Source organism: Brachyhypopomus gauderio, chromosome 17, assembly GCF_052324685.1.
Source record: "Brachyhypopomus gauderio isolate BG-103 chromosome 17, BGAUD_0.2, whole genome shotgun sequence".
Taxonomy (NCBI): domain Eukaryota; kingdom Metazoa; phylum Chordata; class Actinopteri; order Gymnotiformes; family Hypopomidae; genus Brachyhypopomus; species Brachyhypopomus gauderio.
The window spans coordinates 6481741-6502917 of record NC_135227.1 but is presented as its reverse complement, the minus strand read 5'-3'; the positions used below and the strand labels follow the sequence as shown (position 1 = coordinate 6502917).

Below are 21177 nucleotides of genomic sequence, written 5' to 3'. Positions count from 1 at the left end.
TAAAAATGTTGTGCCGCACACGTTTATTATTGGACAACAATGTATCGATTAAACTTTGGGGTTGGCCGGGATTTGCTAGATCTTCACCACTGCGCTGTGACCTCGTCCTTTGCCACGATGAGAGAACATGGCACACGGAGAGTCCTGCACTCCCACAGTCATGCAGCGGTGTGTTTGCGTCACCATGACGTCACTCACCCTCAATCAAAGATCAAAACAAGAGCACGCCGCATAAGAATTACATAACACTGATGTCCTTCAGCACACATCGTTTAAAACAGCCGACTCCCTCTGCTTTTAACATATCCAACGTAGTAATATACGTTTATTTTTTTTACTTATCAGAACACAACGATGGGTATATAGGGTGCACCATTTGATTCGGTTTCTACCATATATCTCAGCATAAGAAAATAAGCACGACCTTATTACCAAACGAAACTACGGTTAATCAAACCACAGGAGACGGGTATATTTCAGAAATCCCAGCTATAGCCCTACACAGAATGCTGTACTAGAAAGACAGATCAGCGACAAAGTCGGCAGCTTTTGTTTCGAAAGCAGGCAAACGCATGCAGTAACGTGTATAAAAATAATAGAAAGGTTGAGCCATGCCTTTTTTAACGTCTTTGAAAGGTATGACACTACATTGTATTTAGGACTCACTCACCAGCCGCAGTTCCTGGTTTTTTTTTTTTTTTTTTTGGTTTTGGTTTTTTTTCCACAGCTGAAAACATAGAAAGCACTTCCGCCCCGCAAATGATGTAACTTCCGCCCCTCTCCGTATACAGAAAACCTGCATGTCATAATGCTTTTAATGACAGATTAAGACCGAAATGATTTCGGATGGCAGTGTGTTGAGTGTTTATTCAAATAAATGTGTTCGTGGAATGACGTAAAGAAACGCGCTTTCATTTTAATATGTCCTTAATTATTATATTAACACAATCATGATTTAGCCTTTTCGGGCCTATTAGCTACGTTTCAATAATTTTTATTTTTATGTTTTGGCAGATGTATTAAATTCATTCACAAAAATAGCTTTTAATGAAATCTTATAAATTAAGCAATGGCAAAGAGGAGTGTGCAACTTAAATCAGTAAAATAAATCATGGAACAGGATTTTACATTTAATTGTGACTAGATGACACTGTCTTATAAATTGTGATGTAGCTATATTGATTAGATTAAAACTGCAACAGAGGAGGTGAAGTCCATTTCTACTGGATACTCTCATGCTAGTGCAATTGTTGAATGAGAACCTCACTTAGCAATTAGGATACAGATACAGTCATGATACTTTCAGATTATTAGTTTACTTTGCTGCATCTGTCTTAACCAGAGTGGCTATGTTTACTTTAGTACAGTATTAGTGTCACTTCTGTCATGATGTTCACACCTCTCCTGTACACACACTCCAAAAAGAGAATAAGAAATAAAAGAAAAATTGGAAAAGGAAACTCGGTGAACAAGAGCACAAAGACCATTTAATCTCCCTCATCTTCCCCTTAATAACTGCAAATTTCCCCCTGGGTTCCTCAGTGAGAGAGGGTCTCACTGAGCGGCTAAGCCCTTATCTGCGGCTTCCACATTTTGCTCTGCAGGGCGGCTCCCTCAGTCACCAGCCCCTGGGTCTCCACTCACCCTGGGCCTCCGGGACGCGTAGGCTCGTGGGCCCGTATTGTTTAAGGCAAGCCAGGGCATCCAGGGAAATTCTTGATGGAAAATACAGAGGGACTCCAGCACTGCTTTATTCTGCATCTGCCTTTTCACAGGCAAATATATCAGAAACAGATCCCTTTTAAGGCTAATAATTAGCAATTTAGAAACAGTGCTCCCTCAGGATACACAGTTTCAATTTAGTCTGTCAGGTCATAGCATGCTTCACAAAGCATTTAATATTAATTGTTTCTTCCATATTACTAATTTCTCATAAGTACTTTGTCTTGGCAGCGACAAGTAATAGTTTTTTTTTATTCATATTTTTTTTGTAATTGCATCATACATTAAGGTCTATAAAATAAATGATTTTGAGTTCACTGAACTTTTTTTCAAAACTGATTTTTCTAAGCTGACTGATTCCAAAAAATCTTTTTAAATTGAGCCCAAGTCAGACTACCATGTAAATGGCAGTGAAATGAGTGGGACATTGAGCAGTTCTGTTCTATAGTGGACAGCACATGAATCATCTGGAAGATACATGGCCTTTCTCAGGTAAAAAGGTAAGACTTCAGCTGGAAATGTTGTATGCAATAAATTTGTCCCACAAACTTTCAGTTGTAGACATACACATCATAAATTTTAGCAGAAATGAAGACAGTGTCAAACGCACAGGCTGAATCACAGCTGAATCCTTTCAGCTGCCTAACTGGCTTTATCCTCTTAGCAGCGTAATCCCTGGTGCAGTTTTTATTTCTATGTTCAATGGACATCAGTAAGCTAAGTTGAAGTGACAGTCACTTTTCATATTAGTCCTAAGAAAAGGAAGTTACTCAACTTGGAAGAATGAACAAAGTTACTGTGTTGAGAAGTGTTTAAAAATTCGTGCTACACATCTTACCTCAAGGGGCAAGAAAAACATTTAATGAGGACAACCGAGGATCCATTGTTTCCAAAGACACAACTCAACTCATTCATTTGCACTCAATTATGCCTCACAAAAAATAATTGATTTCTACTGCACTCCCTTACATAAAGAGTGAAGCCAGTGATAATACACACTGGTCCTGAAACCCAAATTCAGAGATTCTCATCAAAGTGAGGAAAATAAGTCTCAGCTTAGAACAAAAGGGAGAGCGTTTAGAAACGCTGAGAGGGCCTCCGCTGGAATAATGAATGAAGTCCGAGTAAGCTATCTTCCCCGGGCAGGGAGTCACTGGGGAGGCCGGCACTGAGCCGGTGAAATGAAGTACCTATCTGCACCGGGAGTGACTGCTCCATCCTATTTGATTTGGCTCTCCTATCATCTCTTAAGAAGATGTCAGCCCTGCTCCATCTATTGCTGCAAGCCTTTATCAAGGCTAAGATGGTCCCTGGCAAGAAGGAGGGGGTTAGGAGGGAGGGGGGGGGGGGGGGTCTGCGTTTCAATTCCTTTGAAGGCATAACACTACAGAATAACTGTTATGCGATAAAAAAGCCAGTTGTTAAATAGATCTGTCTATTTGTATGGTAATAATGATCGCTTTAAGAACCACCGTGTCATGACTTGTGGAACAAGGGAACATTTTTGTATGCAGCTATTGTGTAGCTGTGTGACTCTTTGAACGACCTTGCGAAACTTTTGTACTGTAAAAAAATGGAGCAGAAGCTTCTCAGTTGTTCTTTTTCTCGCTCTCGTCCCTCCGCGAGCGCTTTCTCAGTTTGTACACAGTAGCGCAGCAGTTATTTTAGAGACCTACTCTTTAAAAAGCTCCAGGTAGAGCTATATTGAGCTGTGCTGAACGTTATGCTGGACTTCCTCAGGTTGTTCTGAGATCTTCAGGTTGTCCCTGATATTGGGATGGGGCAGTTAAAAAAAAACCTCAACATGGCATTCAGTGTCTTCTAAATGGCATTAGAGACTTCTCTACACACTGACCTTAAAGTTTAGAAGTTATGGAGTTTTTAGCCTTTTTGTCATATTTCATTAGCACATTATTTAGACAGTTTCATATTGGAACTAGCAGGTGTCTAACAGAACCAGTAACCTACACACATCAACCTTACACCAGACAGTAATGCTGGCTGTGCAGTGCAGGATATGATTTACTGTATAAGTCTAAAACAAATGTCTAAAACAGCAGCCCTTTATTTTCAAATAAATAGATCTAATCAACAACATTCTGAAGTCCTTCATCTTAAATCTAATACCTGGAATGTAAATTCTTCCCTTGACAAGTCTATTTACATCATCAGAGAAAGGGGATTTAAAATATGGTGACTAAGAAACCAGCTTTGTTTATTAAGCTTTTATGATCTTAGAATGATCTACCTGGTCTAGATTATGTCAACTTAGCCTAAACCTTATTTTCTCAACAATATGCAGTGCAGTGGTGTAGTATGGCTTCTTTCTATGGTGTATTGTGAAGAGATTTGAACCTGTTATTGAGAGCAGGTTTCAATGGGACCACTGCACCACTCCCGTAATATACATTACATGGTCCAGAAATGCTGCTGTAATTCGATGTTTAGAGTGCAAATTTTATTGTAAGGGATAGTTATAGAGTGCTAAAAGAATTTTAAACAAAGCTATATTTAAAACAAAAAACTTGCATTTAAAACAGAAATCTACATTTGATTTTGTCCATTTGCAAGATGTAGAAAATTAAGAGGACATTCTTGGGTCTAGACCTCATCAGACTTCATCATTAATTATATGCAAAAAAAAGTGCACTTGTACTGAACTGGCAGCTGGATAGTAGGTCATCATGAAGCCCGGAGAGGAACTGTTCTGGCTCGTCATTCTGATTCCAGACACTGCTCACCATTCCCCTACAGACCTCCGCACTATCAGCAAACAGAGCTGCCCCACAATGAAACTTAAGTGTCATTGTTTGATGTTGGTTGATGTTGACACATGATACTCTGATAACCCCATTGTCCCTTACAACCTCAAGATGGTATTCAACCTCCAGACAGTATTCCCCCAAACAGAAATAAAGCAAAATGGTACATTATAGGTACATTATAGAACGTGTTGTTTATGAATATTGCCATGGTGAGTTTGATTTGGTTTGATGTTTATGTTTCAGCCACTCTGCTAAAACCCAAAGCACTGAGGTTGTTGGATCCTCACTATTCTCCGGTTGTGTGGGGGCTTTAGTGTTCTGCAGACGTTCTTAGGAGCATGATGGTAATTCCATGTTTCCAGGGCTGTGTGTGCAAGCGCTGTGGCTATGATGGTTCTGCTCCCGCCCTGTCTGAACCTGGTGTGGCCTCCACCCAGGACGCTCAGCGCTTCCCATTTATCTGCCCGTATAACCATAAAACTCGGTCAGGGGCGCACAGAGATGGTGGGAGACGGGGGGGAGACGGAGGGGAGACGGAGGGGAGACAGGGGGGAGACAGGGGGAGGCTCTCTCTCCCGCGCCGGCACAGCCAGCCTGGCAGATTGAGAGTGGCCCGTAATGCACAAGTCTGTTTTTATTATTCTTGCAGGGGGAACACTATTTCATCAAGCCCATGATTCCACCAGGAGAGAGGGACGGGGAGATAGGGCCAGTGGCCCCGCTATATTTCTTCCAATCAAACATTCCGTAGGGGAAAAAATGAGTTGGCGCCATCAAAGCCAAGAATAATGCTGCCAGCTTTTATGTAAAAGGAAGGACTGATGGACAAATACAGGAAGGCACGACAAGTTTAATGACGTGTGTTGAGGGGGCCCGAGATTGGAAAAGTGACAGAGAGAAGCAGCCTCCTTGGTGGAATATAAATTGTGGGGGGCCTGCTGTAAAAAGGCTTTTATCTGGAGTGAATGTGGGACGTAATGTGCGGGTCAGGGTTAAGTCATTTTCTCCGGCGAGTTAAGCGAATAATGAAAGCGAGTGGTGGTGGAGAAGGAGCACTGCCTCCACCAGTTTGTCTTCATTTATTATGCCAAATCTCATGATTTTGGCGTGGCAGCACCGAGAGGCACGGCTCGCACCGCTGGACGACATATCGCTTAATTTACACAAGGTAATGAAAGCAGGGAATGGGAGGACAAAACAATTTACCTGCTGACACAGGAAGAAGTGATTTGCGAACATGGGGGTTAGCGGAAGAGCAGGCACGGGGCCAGGGGTGGGAGAGAGGGAGAGGGAGGGCAGGAGAGAAAGACAGAGCACTAAAGGGAAGGATGTGGAGAAAAACAAAAGGGGGAGAAAGAGAGAGTGAAGGAGGGAGGGGAGGGAGGGAGGGAGGGAGGGAGAGAGGTGACAGAGGGCTGTTCTCACTGCTCCCTGGCTGTGATCACAGCTGTGATTATAGCTTCAGTAGCTCGAGAGTAGAGACCATCTTACTCACACACACACACACACACACACACACACACACACACACACACACACACACACACACACACACACTCACACACACACACACACACACACACAGATAAGATTCACACACGGACGTATAGGCACATAGATACACTCCATTCTTTCTAAATCTATACAGGACACACACAACTAAAAAATATATACATATACTGCAGATACAAAAAAAAAAAGCCAGTGGTTCACTAATCCCTGATGCATACAGATCACCTCCTTCTGTCTGCTTCTCACAAACTCACACACACACACACACACACACACACACACACACACACACACACACACACGCACAGACACACATACACACTCACACAGACACATACACAGAAACCCTAAAGGCCAATCAAGGCTTAATTGACATCAGTGCTTAAGGAGCTGGGGCTCTTGTCTCTTCGTTTCTACCCTTCCAATCGCAATCACACACACGAGAGCAGCCCATAGGAGACCACAGTTATTATCATCATCCTTCTCCGACTAGCAACAGGTATTTTTAGCCGTGTACCTGCTGGGTTTCGCAGTTCTCTCTAGACAGGAAGTGAAAATAACTCAGAATCTCAAATTACAATGGCAAAAAAAATGAAAGAAACTAAAAATATATATTACAATTATATTACAATTATGAGTATGTATCTCGTTTCACATCGTCTCTGTCTAGAAAAGTCAAAATGATATTTGACAGGTGATAGAGGACCTTTGCTTTAATCCTACAGCCTGGGAGTTTTCCTGTGGTGTGATGATCACAGACCCCCTCAAGTGATTGATGGCAATCACGCCACCGTTCGCGTGTCCTTACCACCGCGCCTCTGTCAACACCACCCAGCTTCAGCAGATGGCCGTCCACAAGAGACTCCAGGAGATCCTCCCCAAAACCCCCCTGTCATTTTCCAATCACTGACCATTACTGCTTGGCAACTCGCTCTTTTAGGCTGTTAGATCAGGTAAGCTGTGGGCGATTTGGTCAGTAAGAAGAATAGAGAGTCAGGCAGGGCTTTAAGGCTTTAGTTCAACTGTGTGTATGCACTTTTGATCATTTAATGTATCATTAATATGATCATATGTACGTTTCAGGTGCAATATGTAGTTTATGAGGAGTTTATGAAGTAGCCTGTGGACACAAAGTAATGTATTATCAAATCAGCACATTACCCATAGACACAGACGTTACTGAGCACTTTCACATAGACAAATGCACACACACACACACACACACACACACACACACACGGAGGAGGAGGAGGCAGACACATGTGGTGTGCGTTCCCGCGGGGCTACGTGGCAGGCAGGGTTAGTCAGGGGTGGTACCTGCTTCACCGCTGTGCCATGGGCCCGAGACAGTGGAGGAGGCACGACTCTCAGTGGGCACACTGGGACAGGCCCAGAAGCAGCTGCCGCCCACTGGGGGCATGGGGTGGGGCAAGGCAGGGCGGGGCAGGGGGCGGGGCTGCCACCTCTTTGCATGGACTGCTCGTCTGCTCACAGCCTCCTACACCAGGCCGCACGGCTCTGCGCAGTAACTCACGGGCCTCTGTGGGCAGAGCGGCCATGTTCCACATACATCTCTACTTCACTTCTCTTATCGCTCTCAGCAGTTCGAACGCAGTGCTGTTAGATTTGACTCTCTGATTTCCTTACACTCACATCACAAGTCATGAGTCTGTTGTTGGGATCTGAGTCCTGCATGGGACATCAACAGGCATGTTGATACTGCTCCATTTCCACATTGCAGCACAGAGCATGGCTCCAGTGTAGCCGTGGGCCCTGGCACATGGCCATTTGGCTGGCATTAGAACATTGGCCAGCAGAGTCTGGGTTTGAGTGTTGAGCTTGAAATTTCATGTGAATGTATGTTAAAACATTTCACCCTCCTCCCCAAGTTGTCAAGAATACATGATCAATATCACTGTTGGAACTGCTCTAAATGTAATGTTCACGTTTGGTGTTCTTCTCCATGGCTTCTTGTCCTCAGGAGCTCCTCCACCACCGTTCTCTCTCTTCTGCCCTCATAACTCTCCACTCCACCCATAATCCTCCACTCCACCCATAACCCTCCACTCTACCCAAAACCCTCCACTCCACCCATAACCCTCCACTCCACCCATAACCCTCCACTCTTCCCATAACCCTCCACTCCACCCATAACCCTCCACTCCACCCATAACCCTCCACTCTACCCATAACCCTCCACTCCACCCATAACCCTCCACTCTTCCCATAACCCTCCACTCCACCCATAACCCTCCACTCTACCCATAACCCTCCACTCCACCCATAACCCTCCACTCCACCCATAACCCTCCACTCTACCCATAACCCTCCACTCCACCCATAACCCTCCACTCTACCCATAACCCTCCACTCCACCCATAACCCTCCACTCCACCCATAACCCTCCACTCTACCCATAACCCTCCACTCCACCCATAACCCTCCACTCCACCCATAACCCTCCACTCTACCCATAACCCTCCACTCTACCCATAACCCTCCACTCCACCCATAACCCTCCACTCCACCCATAACCCTCCACTCCAGGTTGTTCTGCATGCTCCACTCTCTTTCCCCTTCACCTTCTCTGACTTATTTACCTCCAGAATGAGAGGTGGCAGTGAGCAGGGTATGTCCTCAGTGTGAAGCGCTGGCAGTCATGCTCTGTGGCTACTCACACACACACACACACACACACACACACACACACACACACACACACACACACACACACACACACACACACACACACACACACACACACACACACACACATGCACAGTGTACACCATGAAAGCGCCGGAGGGGAAACACAGGCAGGGAAGACGAAGTGTGTGTATGTCAAGCCCACTTCACCCCCAACTCTATTACAGCTTAACCAGGGACAAATTGAGTGCCACCAGCAAGCACAGGCTCACCAGAGTGGAGCTAGGACTCCACACACACACGCACACACACACACACACACACATGCACACACACACACACTGCATGGTGCCAATATTTCTCCTCCTGGCTTGGTGACAGCTTAGGTTTGGTTACAGAAATTAAGTGCAGTTTACAATGAAAGAAACAACCAAACACAAAACACAAAATAATAATAATAATTTGCACACACAAAAAAAAATTTAAATTTTTGATTTTTGAAATGTGTCTCAGAATCAGACCTAGCCAGCCTCAGTGGAGGTGAACATGGCTACATATTTAGCATTTCCAGCGCTAGCGTTGTAAGTGCTTTATTAACGACACACATTAACAATGTCGTGAGATGTGTGGAGCAGAGCTGCTGCAGGAGACCTCGGGTGACGGGTCGTGCTGTTGGTCTTCACGCCCTCCTCTGAGGAACCCTGTCACTGGAGCGGCCGGACTGAGGGCTGCCTCTACCTCCTCTGTCATTGGGTAATTATGACTTATGCCACCTGAACGCTGCAAGCTGGGGGAAGTCAGGCCGTCATAAATTTTAATGATCGCTCCAACGATACCGAGCCTCGTGTCGCTTCCGAGGCATTAAGAGGCGAAGACGGGTGTGTGCGGCTCGGCACCGTCCAGGGGTGAAGCGGGTGGTGCTGGGAGGGATGAGGGGGGTCAAGGTAAAGCCAGTGAGGCAATGAGGGAGGTGCAGAGGTGGAGAGATAGCAGGGGAGAGCAGAGGAGGTGAGAGAGTTGAGGGGGGGGGGGGTGTGAGAGAGGTGAGGGGAGGAGAGGTGGATTAAGGGGAGAGAGGGAAAAAATGAGTCAAAGTAAGGAGAGATGGGGTGACAATGAGAGAATGACAGAAGGAGAGTGCACGAGGAGGAGAGAGGAGGAACAGAAAGACTCTGAGTAACACATGAGGTGAAGGGTAAAGGCCCAGGTGACACAGGACACACACACACGCATTCTTGCATCTGAGGTATCAGATTGGAGTTGTGGTCAGAAAAACCACGAGCAGCTCCGCTTTTGGTGCGTGGTAGTCCAAACAGCTGAACCGAGGCTAGTTACACAGCTAAAGCTACTACAGTTCAAGCCCAGAATGGTTGAGTATCACTGACCCTGCATCAGTGGATATGACCACGATGTAACTGGAGTGTTGAAGCCAGTGTCAGGCCTGTCAGAAAAGTAAACATTGGCCCAGCAACTAGAGCTGGTCCAGCCTGCTCGGAAAGGACACGGTTGATATCTAATGCTACAAGCAATTCTGGTGACCTCATTTAGAGTGTGTGTGCTTGAGAGAGAGAGAGAGAGAGAGAGAGAGAAATTGTGAAATTCTAAAGAAAATATTAAATACATATAAATACATGGACTGTAGTGTTTATATATACAAACATAGTCTGCAGGTTATTAATTTCAGTAAAACTCACAAGGCCACACAAGAACATGAATGATTTTAATGTACTTTAAATAAGACAATGAAGCAAGAATCAACCCTTACTGAGCAGCCAAACTGCTGGCTGGTATGATGGTGACGGTGTGACTAGTGTGTGTCGGTGGGCTCCACCTATTTTGGAGGTTCACAATTAAAACGTCACATGCTGACTACATGACAAGCTGCAAAGTAAAAAAAAAAATCGACAGAAAAAATATGTCCATTTGGCATAAGACCTCGTCAAAGTGACAGGCACGAACGGGATCCCCCTGATCTCCCTCTCTGAATATTGATGTGTTTGTTAGGCTATCTGTTTTCAGGGGAACCTTACCTTCACAAGACCTGGATCAAGTGTCACAGACCCGCTGGCTGGAAAGCACCTGCAAGCTCACTGGGCTGTACTGACAGTTTCATTCCTTCAGTCTCTTCATCATCATCTTCATCATCTTCTTCATCATCTAGTTCAACACAAAAAATGAATGTCCTTTGAGAATGTGATTTTTCAGACTGATTTGTGATAGTATTTCCTGGAGAAATTAACTAAATTAATATATTTGCAATACATATTTGATAAAGATATTAAAATAACTTAGAAAAAAAAGTTTTTTTTTTTCATCTTATCCTTCTTTAAAACATAAGAGTGAATCATCCAAAATATAACTACTGGCAGACAAGAGAAAGACGTTCAATCGGGTGGTGAAGTTTAGGAGATAACACTGTGTGAGGTTAAGTCACACCTGTTTTCAGTCTCCTCACGACCGTTTCACAGGATTGTATTAGACTACTTTGAAAGGAGGAAGAAACAACAAAAGGTAGAAAATAAACCCTCACTTTCCCATTTTACCCCAAACCTAAACGAGATTGAAAGTTTCAGCGACACTTCCTCAAGGTCATCAAATGAGCTGTCAATCAAATTGTCAGTACTGCACAATTTTTGACTGGACAAATGCATCAGAACATTCTGTCTCTCTCTCTATCTCTATCTCTCTCTCTCTCTCTCACTCTCTCTCTCCCTCCACACACACACGCACACGCACACGCACACGCACACGCACACACTCCTACTCACTTTATCCAGGTTAAAGCTTGTTTGTTTTTCAGACTGGCCATCTACATAAACCAACAGGGCCCATACCCAAATTCACTGCAAAATTTAACATGCTATAAATTATTTATTTGCAATTATTTATTATTATTTCTATGGGAGTTTATTTACAGACACTGCAGCACAATGTGTTGTGGACACGGTGTGCTCCGGAAATGGACTCTTTGACAAATCTTTATCCTAATAGGATCATCTACGTTGCAATTCAAGCAGTAAATCTGGCCACAGCATGAGTCAACTGGCTTTGTGGTTCATTAGCAGACTCACCATGGAGTCAGTGGTTCAGTCTGTCAGTGCACTTTTAAATGGGGGAACTACATACATGTAGTTAAGGGTCTGAATAGAGTCTGGCAGTAGAGAAAAAGAAGAGTTTTCTTTCACTACTGATCCATGTTTTACACAGGAAACAAGTCATATTCTATTGAGTAATACATATGGCCATCAGCATGTGTGCCACCATGTACTGTGTCATCTCTATTCAGGCTTTTTCAATTTACAAGCAATATGTGCTGTTGCACTCTCCCCTTGTATAAATGCAGAGGGGGTGGATGTCAGTCAGTGACAGTGATTTATATATCAGCTGTACTCTTCACTGGGACAGCGCTCAGTGTGTGATGTGATGTAATCTGGACAGGCACTGAGACACATGCTCAATCCAGCACTGGTGTCACAAACTCAGCAGCACACACCATGTCGAAAGAGGACACCAACTGAGATCCAGATACACCAACACACACATACATGGAGATGCTTACCTCTTCCTGTTTCTCTATCCACATTATTTCAAAGATAAGTCACATCACCCGTCCATGTCCTAAAGAGCATATTAAAATGCTCTTTCATAGTGTATCATGGTATACTTGCTCACAAGTCAAATTTTTTTTGTTGATTTTGTCTTCTTTCTTTCTCTTTCTCTTAATTATTTTGCTCTCACACACTTGCAGATTATTTTAAATGTTATCCTCTCTCTCTCTCTCTCTCTCTCTCTCTCTCTCTCTCTCTTTCTCTCTCGCTCTGACAGGCTTAGTGTGTGTAGAGGAGGAATGATAATAATGTTTCTAATCTTGTTACATGGCACACAGAATTGTGTTCAGTGTTAATGACGAGCGGACCCCCCTCCCGTCCCAGCCGAGATGCTTACTTTCAATTTGTGTGCTGTCATCTCCCCGCGCCACCACTGAAATTGATGCGCCCTCTTCCCTTTAATTAAATCAAGAGCGGGCAGGGGGCCGTGTTCCATGGGTGGGTGCAGGAGAGGCCCACAGAGATGAGACCGTGCATGGAACAGTCATCACAGAACACTGGTCCATCTCTAAACACACGCGGAGAGACCGCGCCAGGCCGGGATTACGGGAACAGTCTATGATTGAAATAATCCATGCACAGAAAGAGCAGTGCCATCTTCCTGATCTTTTACTGTCGCGTGCATATGCAGGTATTGCATGTGTATGCTGAATGAGCTTGGTTCTACTTCTGTTGGACAAACTTTGAAGCTGTCTGGTATACCAGCACAGCAGAAAGAAAGACAGAAAGAACATAGTCTTCTTAAATGTCCGGTGTCCTGGACAGTGGGCGGAGCCTGTGGTGATGCTGAGACGTTATGAAGGTAAGGGATGCTGAAGGCTCCTGTGTTCAGCCCGCCGGCTCCTTCCGTCCTCGCGCACCACCTCGCCTACCGCTTTGCTATTCATAGTGTAGACTCTCCAAATGAAATTACGACAGGAAAAGCAAAGGACATTCTCTGAGAATTAATCCCATTTATGCCTGAACCCGCTTCAGAAATCCTGCAGTGAGCCGTCTGGTTAGGGAAAAAAAGGATGCATTTACAATTAAAGCAAGGATGAGCACTGTTAGCTTATTGCTTTAAAATATAAGAAAGTAGGAATTTTGACAACAAGCAATTGGCTGGACAAATGTAAAATATTAGATATTACCAATTTGGTTTGAAGAACTTAGGCTAAATGTCTGCAAAATGTATTTTGGTAGCCTTTAATGTGGGTGATTGTAAAGTATATAGCATTTGTTTTTGTATCATAGCCAAAATAAAGCCCCTTACGTCTGTCCTCCGATAACAGTACTTAAATAAATTGCACATTTTAGTTTAGTTTATGGATAATGAATATCAAATCTGGTTCAGGCCTCTCGGTTATAAATCAGGCCAACGTGTAAGATTAGGTTGGTTTATTGCTCTAGTAATAAATGCAGATTCAACGTTTATTTCAAATGAATAAAGTTAGAGTCAGATGAATTGTGTTTTCTCATTCATAGAGTCTGTATTGTCCCATGAGAGAATGGATAGTCCTTTTGGAACTGAGCTCAGTTTAGAGGGGCTGAGAGTGTAAACAAAGAATATTATTAACACCAACAAAAACAATCTTCTGGCTGCTCTGATAAAGAACTGCAGTGAAAGTATGTGATTTGTTACATTATTTTTTACTTTTATAAAAGAAACATTCAGTATATGCAAATCTGCACATTACGATCAAAGTACAAAATAATATTTTTGCCTGCTCATTGAATGATACTTGGAGCAATTGAATCTGAACTCAAACACAAGCAGCCTATATCTGGTATGCAAACTCAAATGGAAGCAGCTTTAATATGTGCTATACAAACACAAAAACTGAAGCAGCTTTAATATGTGGTATACAAACTCAAACTGAAGCAGCCTTAATATTTGGTATACAAACTCAAACTGAAGCAGCTTTAATATGTGGTATACAAACTCAAACTGAAGCAGCCTTAATATTTGGTATACAAACTCAAACTGAAGTGGTCTTAATATGTGGTATACAAATTCAAACTGAAGCTGTCTTAATATGTCGTATACAAAGTCATTTTTGACTGTTCAGATTTTCAATTTTACTCCTTCCATAGAAGCCACTGTTACTCATTTAAAGATAATAAAGATTACTTTATTTTTAAAATGTCTACACAACATCTAAATATAAATACAAATGTTATAGCATACTGTTTTTGACAGCAACATCAATACCAGCGATCTGCACACAGTGAATGGGCGTGAGTGGCACGATCTGCAGGAACAGCAAAGCTAAACACCTCCCCCTAGTGGACAAGACTCAACCAACCACTAACATCTCAGCCCAACCTCTCCTAGCCCTCTGTAGGATGAACTGCTAAAAAGTTATCTAGCAGAGAGATTTTTTGTTGTTGTTGAAAAACAGATCCATTTGTGTTTCAGTTATACCGTCTATGGGTACTTTGCCACCACAGTATCCAAAGCAACCTCAAATATATGCAAGCACCGTCTGCATGCCTTTGTGCAAAAGGTGTTAGACAGCATCCATAAATCTCCACTAATGCTACAAGTGTGACAGACCACAGAGAGACACATTTATTGTAGAACTTAACCAACATTTTTGCTTTTGCACAGAAAGCCTCATATATTTATTGTTCATTCATAGATATACATTTCCTTTATATAGTCCACTCTCTTATTCACACACACACACACACACACACACACACACACACACACACACACACACACACACACATACACTGGTTCAAACTCAAGCTCGGCCCCACTATTATCCCCTCCTCAAGCCCAGCCACGCAGTTTTAATTTCAGCGCTCTGATTAGCTGATGATTGCCTGACAGACGCCGCCCTGCTCCAGTGTGCTCTCACTCCCAGCCTGCAACTCAATCACAGCCAATTAGCCAGTCCCCAAACACGCTCTCCTATTAGAGCACTCATAATCGACTCATTGTGTCCTGATTTGGCAAATAAATCACTCCAGAGGCTGTTCGTTTTATTCTCCCCCACTCTTTCAGTCTCTTGGTTGGCCATCTTCTTTTCCTCCTGTTTTCCTTTCTTTCTTACATTCTTTCTTTGAAAAATCCCTTTCTTCCTTCCTTTGCCTTGCAGTGGTCATTTCTGCCACTTTTCTTGACACCCTTCACCATCTCTTTCTACTGTTAACATTTAAACAAACTGCAGATTTCGGCTTATAGATAATGAATAGGAAATCTGGTTCAGGCCTCTGATATAAATCTCTGTCTTCTGTCCTGAGCTCCTGACCCTGAGCTTCTGTGGTTACTTAGTAAAGCAAGCTTCTTCATTGAAGCAGACAGTTCAGGAGACTTGTGCTGAAGTCATTTTTTCAACCCCCCCCCCCCCCCCCCCCCTTACTAGTACCTCTCTCACAGAGCCCCCCCCCCCCCCCCCCCCCCCACCACCACCCCCACTTCTGTCCCCCCTTCTCCCTCCAAACACTCCTCAGAAGAATGAAGAATAATTTAGCGACCAGAGCTAGGCAGGCAGCACACGGGTGTCCTTGTCTTACAAGGTTAAGAATCCATTCTGTCCAAGCCAAAGAAAGGAGTGAATTAAAATAAATGATGGCTAGATATTTATTGCGAGTTTGTAGATGAAGCACGGTCACTGCGGCAGGTCGAGGGAGGGTGTGGAGGGGCTCTGGGGGAAGGGCGGAGATGGGGGGGCAGGGTATTTGGGCTGACCGGGCGAGCTGGCGGGTCTGAGGCCCACTCTCGCCCTCACACACCCAGCCCAATGTCAGCTCAGCCCTCCCTATCGCTCCTCATCTCCTTCGTTCTTGTAAGGATACCAGTACGTGCAGCAGGAACATCTTTCGGGTGGACGTGTGTCCGGGTGAGATCTGAAGGCATTTCTGAAATTATCTGACATGCCAGAAGCTAAAAATATGAGTAATCTGATCAGAGCAGAAGAAGACCTGAGAATCATGTTGCTGTGGAATGCAAGGAGAAAATAGACTGTGTACATGCACCCCTGGAAATGTCAATGTATAGATAGATAGATCTATTTTAATTTTTTAAAACCATAATGTCAAAATATCATTTGTATACTTGCTTAAATATTTGTTTAAGGTTTATTTGTCAGTGCCATGAAACGAGTCATTAATAGATTCAATTCTGTGTTGTTCTCTCCCATTTCACAAGGCCCTGGGGCCTAATTTGAAGCACAAACTGTAAACTAAGAATACGTCACTTTCCGTGACCCGACTTGTGTCAAATGGGCCCTGCCAATCCCCACTGTAGACATGAGAGTACAGTTAAGAAGTGAAATGACTCCATCCGTATTAGATGGTCCGATGATTCCTCAGTGCTGCCTTCATTTCCCAGAGCAGCTGATCTGGGGCCAGTTATTCCTCGCCTCAGGTCCAGAATCCTCAGATCACAGCCGCAGTGCCTGTGCTCCAAAGGGCAGCGGGACAGGCGCACGGTCTCCAGTGTTGCCTCCGCACATCTACCCCGCAGCGCTGTCAGCAAGCTCAAACCCACTACACCCGCCACTGCCGTTTGAAGGCAGGAGGAGGCCGTCAGGCAGAGCCGGGCCGGGCGGGAGGGGCGTCCGGTGGGGGCCGAGTCCTATCACAGGCCTCCCGCCTGCTCACTCAGACCTCCACTGCGCCACCTGCTCCGCCCTCACGTCCCCGCTGCCGGCAGCCTTTCATCCTCCCACCGAGGGAACAACAGTGAAGTAGACTGTTCCTCTAACACATATAGAGAAAACTTCACTAATTTTACCCATTTTCCCTTTAAATGTCTTTAAAGATATTTCAACGACCGTTATATAAATCCAAATGTAGCTCGATCGAAAGGTCCTGACAGACGATAAGCTCAATATTTTTCTCATCTCACATCCATATTCATATAGAAGGTCTGGGGCAGAAAAGCAGATGATTTGTTGACGGGGAGAGAGAAGCGAGGAGGTGTGAGGTGGCCGCTACCTCTCTGCTTCGTAAGGAAGTGAGTGGAGCCAGCTGGCAGCAGTGGCCGGGCGAGGTATTGTGTGTGGGGCTGGCCTGCAACTGGGAGGCCCCCGCCGCTGCACCACAAGGGCCCAGGGCCCTCTCAGCATATATCAGTAGGGCTGCCCGGACCCCCGGCCGCCTCCGACAGATGGAGACCCCCCTGAACCGGAAGACAAGGAGGAGGAGATGGAGGACAAGAGGCAGTAGTCACAGATGCCAGAGGAAGCCTGGGTGGGTGGAGTCGTGGCTCAACTGGAGCAGGTGGAAGATCTGGTCCAGTCTCCGGTTCTCCGGTACCTCGCCGTCCCACTCCTTGCGGGGCAGGGACATTGATATGCTGCTATTTTGTGCACATCACTTGTGGAGCATTTGAATATTTCGCTGCATTTACACTAACATGTTTAACATATACACTAGTTACTGTAACATTTGTGAGAAAACATTAGCGTTTAACCTCATTTGTGTGAAAACGGTTGAACCTTTAGTACGGTTAGTGTAAAAATGTTTTTTGTCCGTAGTAAGAACACTGAGAGGCTCCATCCTGCTCGGAGCTGCAGTCAGTGAAGCCGGAGTATAAAGAGGGCTTTATGGGGGTGGGGGTGGGGGGGGGGTTATCATGTTGGAGAACACCTTGACCTGTTCCTCTGCGGGCACAAACCCATGAACTCCAGACCCTCTGCAGTGCCCCCCCCCCTCACACCACACCCCCACCTCTCCTCAGCCACTCTGAGTTATTATCATAATTTCCTCCCGAGGTGACTCGGGGCCTCAGGCCGGCGTGAGTGGCCCCGTGTTTTACAGAATGTGTTGTGTTTTATTGCCTTTAAGTCAGCGGCAGGGCCAGCCATGAGGGTCCGCAATGATAAGAAAAGCAGTCATGTGAAAAATGAAGAGGGCCACATGTCCGGCAAAGAGAAGAGTGAGGGCCAAATAATAAAATCCATGACAAATGTGGGTCTCGCCTGTATTTCATGTTCCACATCTACACACACACACTCACAAATACGGCCGCATCCACGCCCGTCCAACACGCAGGAGCAGGAGCTCACAGGAGCAGAAGCAAGAACAATACGTATTGTAATGAGTGCGGTCTACGTCTAAAGTACGGTGTTTCCGGCTAAATTATTTTGTACTTTCAGCGCACAACCGATCGCCGCCCCCTGCTGCCTCCCTCAGTCCTGCGCAGACCCGTGACAACATGACACGGGGAAGAAGCCCAGGGGCATTCAGAGTCGCCGTCAGCCTGTTCGTTTGTGTCCAGGCCCACCTGGGATGAACTAAAAAAGAGATGGAACCTCAGAAAAAGCTAAAAAGCTGTCAGAAAGTTTTTCTTTCCCCACCATACCCCCAGACGGCAGGATATTTTATTATTTATTTATTTATTTATTTGCACAGCATACTTCACACTCTGTTCCTCGTATTAAGTGTTTACCTCATCAGCAGCACACTTACGACACGTTCACACACAGTGCCATGAAAGTAAACAACACACACCCACAGCACTGGTCACTCCAATATGGTTGAAAAGGTCAACTGAATTACATTAAATCATTGATAAATCATTTTAGATAATTATTTTATAAGCAATTAATTATTTTCCTAGTTTCATGCTGAGACTACTTAACCTCATATCAAACTGAAAATAATGTTTGAGATCAGTAATCTGGGGGGGAAAACAAATTGCAAACACAGGATTAATAAATATTAATCCAGATATAACATTATTACAATTATGCTTTCACTAATATGCTGTCATAGAGATAACAATTCATGCAACATAGAATATGTCTTTTATAAAGCTGTAACATAATGTTAACTAAGGCACATGTCCCAGCAGGTTTGGTGTGTGTCCAGAGCCCAGGAAGAGGCAGGCCACAGTGAGTGCTCACAACATCTCGTGACTTCCACGCTTGATCACATCTGTCTGCACCATTCACTCCAGTGGGGGGCCCAATATCGGACAACGGCTATCTCCACATCGCCACATTTTCTTAACACTTTAATTACATGCCCATATATGGCCTCTGGGCCTTATGGAAGACTGATATTGAGACCAGATAACATGGAGGAACTTCTGTCAGCAACCAGGCATATTAGAAACAAACCAGAGATTATTATCTCCTGACTGACAATTAAGTGTATTACTGTATCAAAATACATACAGTCAGATCCAGATTTTTTTTTTTTGCAAGCCAGAGAGAAATTTTATTAAAAATGTATTACTTCCTCTCCTATTTGCTTTGCCAGTCATAGGAATGAGGACTTTCCATGAAGAGCCCCAATGAAAACAGAGAGGGAGAGCAGGGCCTGAGAACTCAGTCAGCCTGTACGCACGTCAACGTTTTCATGTGTTTACTGAAGACTAAATACCTAAAACAAGGGCAAAGTCCTTTTATCCAAATAATAATACAAAATAAATGTTTTATTCACTTGAAAAAAGTCTGTATGTCCCTTAATATGGGCTATAGGGGAAAAAGCAAGTCATGAATAGCAAAAGTTTCAAAACTTGCTGTACTATATAGTAACTATACATCTGTAACCACCCACGTCATCTCTGAGTGGATCAAAGTGGTACCAGTAACTAGGGGACTGTCACTCCAGTACATTGTAAATCAACTCAGCAATCTTTCCTCACATGATGTACGCTCTGCACGGCAGTAAAGTCTCCATCTCATCCGTCAGATTTTCAAGAATGCAGAAACGCACAATGAAAGTGTTTCCTGCTAGCAGCACACGGATCCATTGCAAATGTTCGTCTTTGAAATGACATCGGTCCTCTGACTGAGCCCTGTTTTTGCCACTGTGCTTTAATATTACCTTATTAAAACAAATACCTCAAACAATCATTTATTTAAATATGCTTTATCACTTGTAAACATAAAGGCTACATTTAAAAACAAATGCTGACATTATGCATTTTAGCTGGGCACATTTGACTCAAGCCCATTGGTGTGTTCTGCAGCACACAGCCACTCAAGCACAACAGACAGCAGTGGCAGCAGAGACACAGAAGCAGTTCTGAAGAAACACAGTGAGAGAGGTGACTTTGAGGAGCTGGACACCGGATCATGCCAAGCATGGCTCCCTCTCCCTCCGTCTCTCTCTCTCTCTCTCTCTCTCTCTCTCTCCCTCCCCGTCTCCTAATCCTCCGGCAGACGGGCCGGTGCTGGGGCCAGTTGTCTGGGGCGGGTCAGTTACCCGCTATCACAGGGCTTTAATCTGAGCGGCCCGCCTGCACGCTGCTCCCCTAAACACACGGGCGGCCCAGTGCCAGCGGAGGAGTGGCAGGCCCGGCCATCCCTGAGAGAGACAGCTAGAGGTTGTCTGTACATGGATGGGCACTTCACAGCTCGGCAGGGGATGGAGGAAGGGGCATCGCGACAGCTGCTCAGGGCATATGGGCAGAATTCATTAAAGGTGGCTAAATAAGCCAACGTGGAGAGAAAGAGTGGAGCAGAGTTGGAGAGAGAGCGGCCAGAGGGCTGCGAAACAAAAGCAGAATGGGTCGGCCCGTTTGGGGTGTGTTTGCTTGGCTTTTTTTTACCCCCCCCCCCTGATGTGCAAGATAGGGGAATGAAGATTGAGTTAGAGAGGCTTCAATTAAACCCCCTTACAATGGGAGCACAAACTTTCTATTAAAATGTCATAAAGGAGCACAGCTTGACATACCAAACGGTGCAGCTCGTATGTCCTACACCGCGACTAGAACCAGGATGAACCAGTCTGTCCAGGAGAGTAATCCGAACATTTGGCTCAGTGATGCATTCTGAGACGGCTTCATCTGATCTGAAACTTCCCTCATTCCACACATTTAACAATATACTGAAGGCTTTAAACCCTAGAAAACAGCTTTGCTACACTGTGGTATACAGGACTATTAGAACACATTACTTGTTCATTTTTGTCACAGCTTTCGTTTTTCGATTGAGACATAGCTGCCACTGGAGTCATTTCATTTAAGCATAAAATAT

At 44.6% G+C, this 21177-nt stretch overlaps 1 protein-coding gene and 1 long non-coding RNA gene across 6 annotated transcripts in view; one reads left to right on the top strand and one right to left on the bottom strand.

Annotated features, from left to right (window-relative positions):
- LOC143480108 (G patch domain-containing protein 2-like) overlaps window positions 1–702 on the bottom strand; it is a 52052-nt gene extending 51350 nt beyond the window's left edge. For all 4 annotated transcript variants that reach the window (XR_013121782.1, XR_013121781.1, XM_076977593.1 and 1 more), the window contains exon 1: window positions 671–702. The gene's annotated coding sequence lies outside the window, so the exon portion shown is untranslated. The remainder of the gene's footprint in view (window positions 1–670) is intronic.
- Window positions 150–10879, top strand: LOC143480111 (uncharacterized). Of its 2 annotated transcripts, none has more exons than XR_013121783.1 (3): window positions 150–469; window positions 6725–6952; window positions 10650–10879. It is a non-coding gene; the product is annotated as an uncharacterized LOC143480111 (long non-coding RNA). The 2 variants fall into 2 exon arrangements; XR_013121784.1 differs by lacking the exon at window positions 150–469 and adding an exon at window positions 1632–2222.
- The last annotated feature ends 10298 nt before the right edge of the window (window positions 10880–21177 follow it).